Raw genomic sequence first — 12,348 nt, forward strand, 5'->3', positions numbered from 1 at the left:
TGATCACACTAAGACTTGGATGTCTTGTTTGAAACTCAATTTTAAAGCTCTTAATTAAAATCCTTACCTTTGGATGCTGTTTGCAAAGGGGATGTTTGAATTCATTCTAGCTGAAACCAGCAGAGCTTGCTAATGCAGTTGTATATGGCTGCAAAATCAGACATTATATGGATCCAAGTTCTTGGGAAGTGTGTTTGAGAAATGAGCAGGACTCTGGAATATGTATTGAAGAATTTTCCCTGTGAACACTTGGTTTGTGAAAGCAAGAGGGCAGATGTGAGTGTAAATTTAAGAGGTGCATTTCCACTGAGTTCCTGACACCTATTCTGAATTTCCGTAGTGTTCCTGGCAAATCACATCAAGTAAAAATATTCCTTAAGTTGTTTCTCTTATTTCAGCATTAATGTATACCTTTTCAGCCTCCTAATGCAATAAAATGCTGTTCTATTTTTAGATCCTGCTTCCAAGCATCTGCTATTTCTTATTTTCAGGATTTTCATGCTAATGGCAAAAATAAATAGCAGTCCTTAAAATGAATTTATTCTTGTTTTAAAATTTTTATTACTTTTATACTGCATTCTTTAAGAATTAAAATGCCATTTTTTTGTTGCTTATTTCATTTTTTATTCCATAACAACTTTTGCTTAGTGTGTGCAGGAAAGTGCTGGAAATTTGAATTTATCTATTAGATATATGAACCTTATTGATTGTTTCTAATGTTTCTCAAATGTACAGAGCATGACTAAAAATCAGGTCAACCTACATCTGTAGTATTATTTTCATTAAACTCAGGTTATTGTTCATCATGTTTTTTCTTAAATTTCCCCAGACAGCACCCATAAAAGATTAACATAAAATTTACTTTTAATAGCTATATAATCTGAATAATATTGGGCAGGAGAAACATTGTTGAGATTTTCTATGTAAATTTTTTGTTGTGGTTGTGAACATGCACACAGCTAATTGCCCATGATTATCTGAAGTGCAAGAATTAGATTGGAATGTATGTTCTGCTTCTCATCTCTTTCACTGATTTTCAGAAAGAAGAGGCAAAATAATATTAGTGGTGTCCACTGATGCTAATTAGCTATATTTTGCAGCTAAAAGTTGAAATTCAAGCAACTAATTTCAGTATTATTAACTCTGTAGGGTTCTTTGTATCTGTGCCTGATCCTGAGGACAGCATTTCTCTTGGGTCCCACTGGAATGGCTGTGCCATTTCCAGGGTTTCCTTTTGCTATTTCTTTCCTGCATGTTGCCACCTGTGAGAGCTCTCAAATACAGACAAAAAAACCCAAAAAACAAACCAACAATTACAAATAAAATAAGTGATGTTTGGAATCTGTAATTCTGTTCACTCCTCTCTGAAGATCATTAATTTTGTGATCTAGTCTCTGTAAAATCTCTTTAGATTGCAATCAGTTCTGGAGTCCTGTAGAAGTGCTGGCAACAGAGCGTGACTTTTGGCTCAGCCTTATCTGTGGAGATGCAGTTTGGACCAGAGCCCTGCCTGGTTTCTTTTGTTGCCAGTGCCTTTTTTTTTTTTTCATTCACCTTCTTAATCCAGAATTGAGATGGTCAGCAGTTGGTTAACACCATACAAAGTATATAACCTTGGAGTCTGTGTGAAGCAATCCTCACCAGCTAAATTATTGAGCTGGCATTGCTAGATTCAATTTGGAATTAAGACCCACCAACTAATCTGCAGTCCTACTCAAAATAGCTCCATTGAAATAAACTGCATGACAATCTGGGGGAGCTGACATACCTGTGCTGCCCCCAAAATTACAAATCTTACACACAGCTACTTAAATCCCATGAAATATGCTGACTCTGACTGTAAAAGGGTATGAAGGTAAGCACATTTCATGATAAAGAAATAGCAAGAGCCCTGATGAAGGGGAAACTACCATCTGAAATTCTGGCTGAGGCTGAGATTTAAGGTGCTACATAAGAATGATATTTCACATAAGCAGGAAATTCAATATATGTACCTGATTGACACAGGTTTGGGTCTTTTTGCCTCTGTATCAGGACAGCCTGGAATCTCAGTAATCCATCTGTTGCTTAAAATAACATTCTGAAAGCCAAGTCAGTAGAGAACAAATTGCTTTACTTGACCTGTGGTAGAAGAGTTTCTCACAATGTGTTAGCCTTAGGAGCTGAACTTGCAGCCTGCATTTGTATATGGGGAAAAAAAACAAAAAACAAACTTGAGGCTGCTTGGCACCCAGAAGGCAAAAGGCACAACATCCCACAGGCTCATGGAGCTGAGCAGGAAGGCTGTGCCAAGGCTGCCTGAGAGGAGCATCCCTGCAGTATCCTGAGAGGCCAAAATGCAGCCAGGGGCTCTGCCCCAGGGCAAGGGCACAGCCAATGTGTGCCAGGGTCTCTGTCCTGGCACGGCTTGGCTGCCAGCACAAGCACAGCTCTGCTGCTAAGAGCAGGGGAAAACATTGCATCCCTAAAGCTTTATTTCCCCTTGATCATAGTGATGTCTCTCACCATTCAATTACTTTTCATGCGTTTTCTCACTCCAGAATTGCTAGTGGGGGGGAAAAAAAAGAAAAAAAGAGATGCTTGTGATGTTTATTGTTTCTTCTGTGGAACAGAAAATAACAGCAGCCCGCTGCCTCGCAGCAGTGCCTTGCTCTGTACAGTGATGCACTTCCCACACGGGAGCGCTAAGTCCCGGTATTTGTGTTTTGACAGACTTTTAGCATGGCTTGCTATGGAAACGAGACTTGCAGAATCATGAAGGGAAATGGCAGAGGAGATGGAGGCAAGAAAGGGAGGGCAAGAGAGATGGAGCAAGGGAAGGGGTCCGTCTGTCTGTCTGTCTGTGTGACCCCATTGTTGTGGCTGTGCTTTCCCTCTTGCTTGAGAGGTTCCTTTTTGTGCTCCAACAGCTGGAGAGATGTTAGCCAGACCTCCTCTGACCCTGACATCAGGAACACACAGACTAAACTCATAAGAAACTAGACTTCATTAATTTGTGTGTTAGCAGAACTTCTTTCACTCTTCAATATTTTGAAGCAAAGTCTACATGAGCATGATAAAATTTGTTTTTTCTGAAATAGCTTTCTCTAATGAAAAGCCTTCAGCTGTTAGACTACCTACAGACATGTACACATGTGCACACAGACATGCCAGCTTTTTTTTTTGTTAAACATATGCACACACATAGACATAACAGCTTTTTTATCTATGAAGAGACTTCCACGGTCTAAACTAATGTAATAATCCCATTATTTTCTTGCTAGGGTTTTCTTTCTCCATCTGCTAGACTGGCGTTCTGCAAAGTGGTTAAAATAGCCTGGCTTTTCAAAACATTTGGATTTGTCTGGTCTGATAGACTTGAGCTAAAGGTAGAATTATTTTTGAGATAATCAATTACTGTGCTGAGACACAGCTGAAATTCAATCCAAATGTCTGAAAGTCCAAATCTCTCTAGAACATCTTTTTGATTATAAACACATCACATTCAGAACAGCTTTTTCTTCTCGTAAATCAACAGGATTTTATAAACAAAGGAAGAGAAAAATAGTCAAATTTTAAAATGATAGTGTGAAAATCCTGGCTTTTCCCCAAAACAGATCCAAATTCAGGCATGTAGATGGCTTTCTTGAAAATGGATGGTGTCCAGATGCAATACCATAATTCCACAGCTACTATGCTGTGTTTTTTAAACACTGCACTGTTGTTTAAACTGCCAAGATAATATATAGGAATGGAAAAGAAAGGCAAACTTCCCAGCCTGTGATGCTCTGTTCCAGCCTTGCTAAGAAGAGAAACAGAATCATAAGTGAATCTCAAATATCAGTAAATCTGGTTTTTGAGGTTGTAGTACAACAGTATATGTTATTTCTGTTAGAAAAAGGAAGTTTAATTCATATTGTTTACTTTCTGCAGCTATCCACCTAGTAAGAATAAAAGTAGAAAAAAAGTTTTGTAAAATTGCTTTGAATAAGTAGTGAACCTCTGATGGAATGAAAAACCTGTTCCATCTGGTTTGTAGGTGTCTGGATGGACAGATCTGCATTTGTATAAAAGTTCCTAATGCAGCAGGGATATTGCAAATGCTTCTCTGGCTTATTGGTAGCATTGAAGGTACATCTTTTAAGTAGAAGAATAACAATATTGAAAACTTTACAAACACCTATGAAACCCAGTTTGTGATAGAAATGACAGCTCTTGGTGTCATTGAATTCTTACATGCTCTGTGTTTTGCAGCTCTGTAAAGAGGGCTGGTAGGAAAATACTAAAATAAGTCCATGAAGTTTTGAAATTGCAGAATTATGTGGGGTTTAGGACCCTTCTTCCACACAAAAGATGGGTAACATCTTCAAATAGGAGAAAATCTCTTGAAGCAACCCAGTCCTCAGGGAAGCTTCCCATTTTAAAAATGCTGGTCTTAAATGATGAGGGACACTTGTGAGGGATTTTTTTCCCAGATGTCAATATGCACCTCCTTGTTTGTTGAAGTGGCTCAGTGGCCAGGAATCACACGACATTCCAGGTTCTGCATTCAGGGCAGGATGCTGAGTGAAGGGAGCCCGAGGCCACACATGAAACACAGGGAAGGACACTGACCTGCCTGCCTGCCCATTTGTCTGGCCATTGACTGCTCCCTGTGCTGAGCTGAGCACGGACCCTCTCAAAGAGTTTGGCCCCAGGCACTTAAATTTGTATTTACAGTAGCAAGGGCTACTCACATTTTGTGTTTCCTGGTGTTTCAGCTTAAGTTTGCAGCCTGTCTCTTACCTCGATAATGTGTGTTGGAGGGAAAAGGGTTGGGAACTGGGTTGTGGTACTTCCTGGCACTTACTAATTCTGTTAATTCTGTTCTTAATTCTGTGCTTTTGGGAGATTTAGGCCTTGAGAGACAGACCTTCTGCAAGACAAAGAGAGGCACGGGACAGCTCTGTTCTGCAACAAACCTCTTTGCAAGGAGAGGTTGAGCTGAAGGACAAATTCACTGGAAAAAGATTGTGACCCTCCTGAAACTTCTCAGAACTTGAAGGAAAAGTCACTTCAGGAAATCTTAACAGGCTCTGTGACTGGCATGGTGAGTTTGCTGACCCTTTGTACAACAGCATTCATGGAATGTTGGTTTTATGATGGAATTTTGAGTAAGGCTCAGAATTGGGATGCAGAGTTTTCTGGAAAATGTAATTCTGTTGTTAAAATAGAGTACATTGATATAATCTCTTGCACAACTAGTGAAATACACACTTATATCCAATCACACTTGTAGGCATCTATGAGTGACTCTAACATTACTTTAGGAGCACACCAATGATATTTTTCTTTTCTCCTGAGTCATTCCCCTTTCTTATGCATGGTACAGTGTGATTTATAAGAATTGGGTTGTCTTCCAGTGATATGTAGTAACACACCATTCAGCAAGGAAAAAGAAATTTCATCTTGTTAATATTCCATATTTCATTTGGTTGGCTCAGTGAACCCTTCCATATGTACTCAGAGGTTGTGCCTGTAGATTAATATGGAGATAGAATTAGCAACAGAACCAAATGCAGAATGTTAAAAACGATCCGGAAAAGGTTTCAAATTCTTCATTTCTGTGACAAGAATTACGACTGGACAGGAAAATGGCACCAGGTGAATGAATTGTAGTGACACTTAACTGTAACAATGGAGAAGAAAGGTAAAAATTTTAGTCATTATTTTTAGACCTTCAAGGTCATCGTATGCGAGTTGCTGTCAGATGTTGCAGCATGGAGGATTAGATAATTGTACCAAAACTAGATATACATTAGTTAATTTTATATGATTTTTTCATTAAGCTTACAATTCTCATTACTAGAATTGAAATTTAAGAATAATTTTTCCCTATTAATTTCCTTTTAAAGACTGTCGTGCAAATAGTTTACACTGAGCCATAATAATTTATTTTCATTCTTTCTTGCTCTGCCTTTATTTGAATGACAAAAATCACAGCCAAGGTAGAAAATAGTGCAGAGGTAATCCATTCTTGTGTCACAAATCATAAAAAGAAAAAAATAAGGCAACAATTTATAGTTTTGACATGCCTAAATTACTCATAGGAGTTAATACCTATTTTTCCCTGTCAAATTCTTGTTTGAATCTCACAGTGGTTTATAAGTAATTTATGTGCAAAACATGGTGGCAGGCATACAAGATGGTATCTAATTATTCCAGTCAGAGAAATTGTAAAGCTGCAAATTTTAGGCCTTAAAACGTGCCACATGTTACGATCTGGCTGCAGGGTACAGCAAAAATTTCAGAGATATTAATTTTATAAGTTCAGGTTTTCCAACACAAAAATGTTGCAGGGTACATGGTGTAAAAAAAATGCTGTTAAATATACAGGACTCAACACACAGAAGTGTGGGAGATATTTTGCTATGTGCCAATCAGAAACAGGAGATTTATCAAGCCACTACTGTAGCTTGAATTAAAGTGGTATAGAATGTGCATTTTAAACAGCCTTACATTAAAATGTTTAAATGCTTCACTTGAAACAGCAGAAAGCATCCATTAGATTGCTCTTGAGCTCTGTAGTTGCAGTCAGTTTGACATCACTCCGATTTACGTGGCTTAAGTGCTGGCTGCTCTTTAATCCTCATTTCTCCCTAAGTGCTGTTTTTAGTGGAAACTTTTTTTTGCATTTTCAGTAACAGGCAGAAGCCATTTTTAGGTCAGTTAAATCCTAAAAATGCTGTCAGACACTGTAGAGAGGGAGCAGCAGGAAGGCAGGCTTTGCCATGGCAGAAATGCCATCAGTGCTCTCTAAAACACATCTCTAACATACACAGCCTATGAAAAGAGACTCTGATTCTGCCTGAGCACAGCATAAACATAGATGGTGTGTGCTTGCATATATGTTGCTTACAGTGACTCTGCTGTAATGTATTTTTAATTGTCACAATCAGAAGAAAGAGAGGAAACCTTTGGAAGCTTTGTCTGTGGTCTGAAAGGCAAAGCTGTGCCTTTCCTGCTTTCTGCCTCATCAGTCATGAAGATTTTGCAGAGAGAGCTGAGTTGATGCTGGTAAGCCAAAATTGAAAGCAGCTCCTTTTTCTAGGGCTGCATTAGCTCTGCAGCAGCAGCAGCACTAGAAATGAATAGCCATTTATTTCAGTTACTGGGGAATCAAGCATGTCTATGGATTTACACCCCCAGCAGCTCAGTTATGTAAAAAGGCAAGGGATGCAGAGCAGAATTGTGCAGGAATGTTGGATGAATGCTGCTCTGGGGCTGTTGGCTCTCAGTTCTCTGCTCCTGTACATCCATGTATCCATCACCAGGACAAGATTGGACCACAGGCCTCCCTTCACCTCAGCTAATGGCAGTGTTTGGCAGGGCCCTGACTGTGCAAAGCTCAGCCATGTGTGCACAGTGTCACCCACCAGCACTATTGACAGGGCTCCCATGGCCAAAATGCCTCTTGTCACCCTTACTTAAAGTAACTCCTTTAAAACATCTGCTTTGCAGCCATGGGGAATGCTAGATTAACAACTGTGCCTCTAATCCAAAGTGTTTCACACTGATTCAGCTCCTCCAATGTGCATAGTCTGTTCTTCATTTTACAGGCAAATATTTGAGGATGTCCATGTTGCAGGCTGTAATATTTAATCAAGGTTATTAAGAAAGTAATATCAAATTAGAAATGTGTTGCTCCAATATGAAACTGTTTTTATTTCACTGAGGTTTCCCAACAATCACTGTAGGTTTCATCCATTATCTTTCTGTCCCAAATTAGTAGATTTCATTTGATCAGGCCAGGGAATTCATTCTGAAAGACGCACCTGATTCAGTCTTTTTGATATGCATGCTTGAGTTTTGGTATCTTTTCAAAAGCTCAACTTGTGCTCACAATATTCTTAGGTCTGTAAAGGCTTGATTGTATCAACAGTCCAAAGCAGGTAAGGATTTGTGCAGAGATCCTAATTTGTGAAAGAATTCCCCTCCTCCACCACCACATTTACATTATAAATGGTCACCACCTTTCCCTCAGTCTAAAAGCTCAGTCAAAGCAGTATGAACTGTATCAATTTATACAGCTCTGTTAATCTACTGAAAGAATGAAAAGAGAAGAAGAAATTTAAATTAAGGCATGGTTTGCTATGCTAGTAAATTAAATACTTTTACATTGTTCTAAGTGGAAACCAGTCAGATAACTAATTTGCAGTTTGAAAACCATGTAGTTTAAATCCTTGTTACTCATCTTCTTGACTAAAAGTTAAATCAGCTAAACTACAGTGCCCAAACAGATATTAAATCAAAGCTACATCTGAAGAGCACAAGTTACTTGCAATAAAATATGTATTGCTATGTTTTCTGGCATCACATTTACTGTCTGAATTTGGATTATCTATTATACCATTGTACATATAACAGCAGGACTCAAAATATTTTTATGTCTGAATAAGTCATTTATTCTATAATAAACATTAAAGATATGCTGCTGTATTTAATTTCTGCAGAAAATGAAAGGCAAGCAAGTAGAGAAGTGGTTGCAATAGGTTCTTTAAAACTGTTCATGCTAGGCAGAATTAGACAGGAAACAAATGAAGTTTTATGGAAAATCAGTTAATACTCAGTGATACAAAAGTTGGCTTTGCCAAGGACACTTCATCACTCAGAAATATTCTACACCTCATATTGAATATGCAAAACCTCACCCCAACGGTAGGCTCTGATTTCAAATGAGCACTGTAGTTTGATTTAGAAATTTGGGGTGTTGGGCAGAGGAGAATTGGGCTCAGAGCATTTCCTACAGCAGCATGGAGTGCCCAAATTCATGTCTGGCCGGGAAATAAGGGAGCTGCTTTCAGACTGGGAGATGAGGCACAGAAATCAATGACAGGATTAATTACCTGATAAATCCTGAGACCCTTAGCTCAGTTCTGTGTGTAAAGCATTTTGTGATTTATTTATTTATTTACTTATGGACATTTTCCACAGCTGCCTGAGATGAAGAGCAGCTCTGAGGCTGCTCCTGAGTTGCATTTGGGTCAGTTCATTCTGCTCAGCCCAAAGTTCACTGCTGTGTAAAAAGGTGCAGATGATCTTTCCTCTCTGCTCCAGCAAGATCCTCTTCCCAGCAGGAAGCCTGACCAGGTAGATGAGCTATCACACTGGCCTTTTCTCAGGTAACAGAAGGCAGGTTTAGAGGTCAGCTGCCACTCTCAGAGACTGAGAACTAAATTCTCTGGGGGGAATATCAAAAAAGGTGTTTGTCAATAGATTATGAGATTAGATGGGGAAAATCTAGCAGGGCTGGAAGAAGGAACAGAAAGATGAAAAAAGACAGGAGTTCCCTTGCAGGTTTTTGTCACACAAATTTCCTAAAATTGTGCTTGCTTCTGGAAGGGACAGATGGGTTGTAAAGGCTGGAGGCTGAGTGCCCACAGAGACACAGGAGCTTATTTATATCACAGCTTCTGCCTTGCTGAGTGCACCCCCAAGGGAGACTCTCCAACCAGCAGCTATTCTTAAGTGAATTATTTTCTCTGGTTTTCCTACATGGAAATCTAGCCACAGGGAAAGGAAACCCTTCCAGCTGCTCAGGCCCCAAACACTTCCAGAACTGAGAATCTGTCTCTGTGTGGAGCTGCTGCATTCATCTCCCCTGTTGTAAAGGCAGCAGCTCAATCCATCTTTCCTTAAGATCTTAACATCAGATGGAGATCAAAACAGGCCTTTGAAAGAGGGATGATGGACCACAGGTATGCCTTCAGTTTATGGCAGGGTGCATTCTGCAGGGTGCTGCCTCTCATGTTGGAATTTTTCTAGGATAGTGAAAGCTCCTCCTTCAAGACTCTCTTGCTTTTGCCTCTGTTTTTGCCATCCTGTAGAGCTGGCCATGGTAACCCGTCCCTGGACTTTCAGACAGGTCAGATTTGTTAGCAATACTTTTGTTGAATGATAATTTATTTACGATTTCTTGGAAGATTTCACAGTATGAAAAGAAAAAGTAGTACAGGCATATTTTAAAGCAAGTGCTAAAGGTTCACTTTATAGAAGAGCAGTTCTACAAATTGTGCAAAGCTTGAATTTGACAAAGAATTTATTATAAAAAGATTTAAATGAAAACTCACCTTCACCAATATTGTATCAGCTTTGAGGCCCAGAATATCATCAGCTGATTTAACAGAGATTCAGTTCAGATCACCACTTGGCTTTCAATTCAATAAACACAGTCATCCTGCAGGACTTATCTCTTCCAGTGAAACCACAAATCCAGAAGAGCTTCAGCAAACAACAGCAGTTAACACCATAGAGGAAAGGGTGAGAAACATGTCTGCCATTCTGCAAACTAGTGTCTGCCTGGATGATTTTTCCTCTCTTTGCACTTCATTTCATCATTTGCCATTGTGTTTTTGGTTTTGGGGTGTCAGACAGAGGTATTTCAGAGGAAGACTCTTTCATTGTGTTTCTGATGGAAAAATCAGCACTTTTTCCCCTGCTGTGTCTAATGTGCCATCATTGGCCAAGCATTTCTATTCTGTCCAGGAGCTTCCAATGGATTGCTTTCTCTGGTAAGTGGGAGCTGGCTGGAGCCTTCCCAAAAGCACTGGAGAGGTGGAAGGTGAGGTTTGATGTGAGTCACAAAGAGCCAAACCATTGTGTCTGTAGTTATGTTGAAGAGCATTTATAGCTGGATCAGTATTCACAGCTGGCCTTTCCAAGGTCCCAGCATAGGTTAACTTATTTGAGTGAACGTTCTACAGCTCTCTGTCCAACAAAGACCCTGCAAAACACAGAGCAGGAGTTATAAAACTAGTTTAAGGCTCCTGAGGAAATGGGTACTAACCTGATGAATTAATATTCCCAATCATACACAGAAATCTAGTTCTGATTTTTATTTTTGTTTTCAAAAAGTTTCTTAGATGGGTGATATTTACTGCAAAAGACTTCATTAAAATATATGACCACTCATGCATGTAAATGATATCTGAATTAGTACAAGCAGTAGAGATGAGTCAGCAATGTAGATTTATGTCTGTTTTAATGTGGTAAGAAGGATCTTGTGAGAAGATAGAAAAAAATTATTTATATTCCCATAATTTAAGAAGTGAAGCCCCTTTCAGCAGCACTTGAATACCTTGAAGGATATACATGAGGACTTTTCATAAATTACCTGGTGGATGTAAAATAAAGGTTATTCAGAGTAATTATGTAGGACAGTCTAATATAGTAGGGCTGGAATTTCCTTGAGTCCATTAATATCATTTGTGTCCTGTCAGAGAAAAATCAATTAGAGGTGTACATCAGGGGATTGCACTTTGTTCTGAAAAGGTGGAGTATGTACTAAATCCCCCTGGATGTGTGGGTCAGTTCCCTCAAGTCACTGCTTTTTAGTGGATTCATATGAACTGAGCTAACTGGGCATTGTAATTTTGGTGCTGACATCTAAATGTCAGCTACAAATCACTTTGTGTGTAGCACTCATTGTGGATTTCACCCTAAAAGGACTAATAGCAAAAAACACACCAGAAGTCTGTGGAAAAACAGGGATTCTACTTACTAAGAGATATGCAATTTTTTTAAGGAGCAAAGAAAATATATCATTCCATCCATCCATCCATCCATCCATCCATCCATCCATCCATCCATCCATCCTGTTTATTTCTTGCAGTGTACAGTGTATTTTATGTGTTCAAATAAGTTAGTATAAGGATAACAGACAAGCTAAATAAAATAATGCTGTTCTCTAGTCTGCCATTGGAAAATGTCATTAAGACTATAATTGATTTCATAATATATATTTGCTCATCGTAATTCCATTTTTGAAGAGACTGTGATAGAAAAGTAACTTTTCCAAATGAGGAAATAAGCTTGAGATAATGAAAAGATACTCATACCCCAATGGAAAATTCCTTCTGTTCTACTTGTGAAACCGCAGAGAAAAACTCTGTAAAAAAAGATTGTCTTTCTCACTCTGAGAGTCTATATCACCTGCAGAAATGAGTGTCCTTTTTTTTTTCCCCCTAAACTGTGAAGTACTTTCACTTGTTTATCTACAGAAATATTCTACATTTTCCATGTCCCACTAGAGAATCCAAATATTTCATACTACATGGAGGGATAGGGGATTTTGAGGAGGGGCAGCCTGCAGGAATCCTAATCCTCTGGCAAACAGGAGCAGTTTATTCTAAATTCTTGGAAGATAATGAAGAAGTGTGCTTCTTATCCTAGATCTTCAAGAAATTCTTTAATGGGGTTTGGGCATTTGGTCAACTCCTTAAGGGTTTAAAGTGAGCACTTCCACTTGATGAGGGCTGGTTAATGCCCAGTGAGGTTGCTGTGTGTTCACCAGGTGATTTTGTGCAGCTCTTGAGGAGGTGTTTGCACTGC

The 12,348-nt window shown here is 39.0% G+C and overlaps 1 long non-coding RNA gene across 1 annotated transcript in view; it reads left to right on the forward strand.

Annotated features, from left to right (window-relative positions):
• Positions 1 to 12,348, forward strand: part of LOC148224094 (uncharacterized) — a 129,223-nt gene that overhangs the window by 96,266 nt on the left and 20,609 nt on the right. The window contains exon 10 of the long non-coding RNA XR_015803468.1: positions 4,876 to 5,068. This is a non-coding gene — a long non-coding RNA (uncharacterized LOC148224094). The remainder of the gene's footprint in view (positions 1 to 4,875; positions 5,069 to 12,348) is intronic.

Source organism: Sturnus vulgaris, chromosome 4 (genome assembly GCF_052056855.1).
Source record: "Sturnus vulgaris isolate bStuVul1 chromosome 4, bStuVul1.hap1, whole genome shotgun sequence".
Taxonomy (NCBI): domain Eukaryota; kingdom Metazoa; phylum Chordata; class Aves; order Passeriformes; family Sturnidae; genus Sturnus; species Sturnus vulgaris.